The sequence below is a fragment of the Calliopsis andreniformis genome, unplaced genomic scaffold, assembly GCF_051401765.1.
Source record: "Calliopsis andreniformis isolate RMS-2024a unplaced genomic scaffold, iyCalAndr_principal scaffold0470, whole genome shotgun sequence".
Taxonomy (NCBI): domain Eukaryota; kingdom Metazoa; phylum Arthropoda; class Insecta; order Hymenoptera; family Andrenidae; genus Calliopsis; species Calliopsis andreniformis.
Genome location: NW_027480879.1, coordinates 67744 through 70000, shown reverse-complemented (window position 1 = coordinate 70000; position 2257 = coordinate 67744).

Sequence of the window (2257 nt, the reverse complement as noted above, 5' to 3'; positions counted from 1 at the left end):
CCTCCTCCTCTCCTACTTCACCATCGTCGTCGGTTTCACTTTTGCAGATCACCGATCGACGACACTCTCTTTTCTCTCTAGTTTCTAATTTTCGAGACAAGAATTATCACACAGAGAAATTTCCACGAAACTATTCTCTCCGTCGTGATACTTGAGCTCCTTCGGCAACGATCCACCAGCCTTTCACACACAATTCTTCTTCATATGAGAGTGAAGAATCACAGAACATATCCTTCCACAAAAATATTCCTGTGAACTTCCTCTCTCTCGGATCGAGCCGCCCTTTCACACAATTTCCAGAGCCAAGCATCACAGTGATATCTTGCTCGCACGTCACTACTCCTTTCTCATCTTTTACTTTCAATCAATTGGGATTGCACACCTCAACACAATTCAGATAGATCCACAATTTTTCGTGTGCACAAATATCCCACAACACATGTTCAGAAACTCGTGACACGAACAGCAAACTCATGTGATCCACAGTATTAAATCTTTGCTTTTGCGTGTCACGTAAAGATTGTAACTTCGACCAGGAGTCTCGGTTCATTCATTTATTTGACAATTCCAACATTGGTGTCGGACCTCGACAAGCACGAATCACACACGCCGTTGGTCATCCATCGGTAAGCACGTACACCGGACCTCCGCAGAAAACTCTACGGAGCGGTATACGCTCGCGCTAAGCATCCATCGTACAGGCACGTAAACCACTCACGCTGGTCACTGACGACGAAGCGCGTATCAAGCACGCTGGGCAAAGTCGACAGAAGCGCGTAATAGTGGCATGCCGAAACATATCGAGATAGCGCGTTAAGCGTCGTGCTGGGCATAGCGAGCTGGCGCGGAATGTGCGCGCTGCACATATCGAAAATCTGACACCTCTTGATATTTAGGCTTTCCATTCTCACGTAAGCCCGGCGCCCGCCTTAAAGACGGAACGTTTCGTTCAGTTTAAATAAACTCATTCGCTCGGACAAAGAGTTGATGCTCAGTAAGTACGAGTATACACGCTAGTGCATACAAGTCACCAACGTCCAAAGGACGATTACCACATAAGGGCCATTCGGTCTTAGACACCGACCCGTGGTCATGCTGTGTAGAGAAAGATCCGGAACGTAAACCGTTCGAAGACACTCGAGATACAAGATCCCGAGGAGCGGTGGACTGCTTCTCGACCGAGATCGTAGAATAGCCACGCGCCCAGCGATGCCTCGACGGTACGCCCGGACCGACGCTTCTCTTATAGATACCGAGTGGCCGGCCGAGAGGCCGGCGACGGCCGACCGTAGCCGCGCGGCCTTACGGTGGGAACTCGCCGCGCGTGCAGCACTCCCGGCCGGTACGCTGCCACTTAGACTCGGCAGATGAACACGTACACATACGAGGTCGTCTAAAACTAACTTAATACTAAACTGCGGACATTATACTGCTATAATCACAAACTTTCAACATGTTTCAACCACATATTTTAAGACTATATACATACAAATATAGCAATATTGAAAACATTCTAAGTCCCCGTTCGTGTCGCTCCGGAACCGAATGTCGACGGAACGAAATGACAACGGTAGATCCTTATTCCTGGTGCTCGTGGCTCTCTAAAACCATACACTTGTTCTCCTCTGTCTCTTACCTGTGTCGAGATAATCGAGAATCATGGAGCGTTCGTGTCGCTCCGGAACCGAAAGTCGTCGGATCGAAACGAGAACGTTAGATCCATATTCCTGATCGTTGAGGCACTCTAAAACTATTAGGCTGTTTTGCTCTCTGATGCCCGTGGACCGAGAGAACGTAGAATAACGGAGCGATCGTGTCGCTCCGGAGCCCGAGCGAAAAAATTCTAAGTCCCCGTTCGTGTCGCTCCGGAGCCCGAGCGAAAAAATTCTAAGTCCCCGTTCGTGTCGCTCCGGAACCGAATGTCGACGGAACGAAATGACAACGGTAGATCCTTATTCCTGGTGCTCGTGGCTCTCTAAAACCATACACTTGTTCTCCTCTGTCTCTTACCTGTGTCGAGATAATCGAGAATCATGGAGCGTTCGTGTCGCTCCGGAACCGAAAGTCGTCGGATCGAAACGAGAACGTTAGATCCATATTCCTGATCGTTGAGGCACTCTAAAACTATTAGGCTGTTTTGCTCTCTGATGCCCGTGGACCGAGAGAACGTAGAATAACGGAGCGATCGTGTCGCTCCGGAGCCCGAGCGAAAAAATTCTAAGTCCCCGTTCGTGTCGCTCCGGAGCCCGAGCGAAAA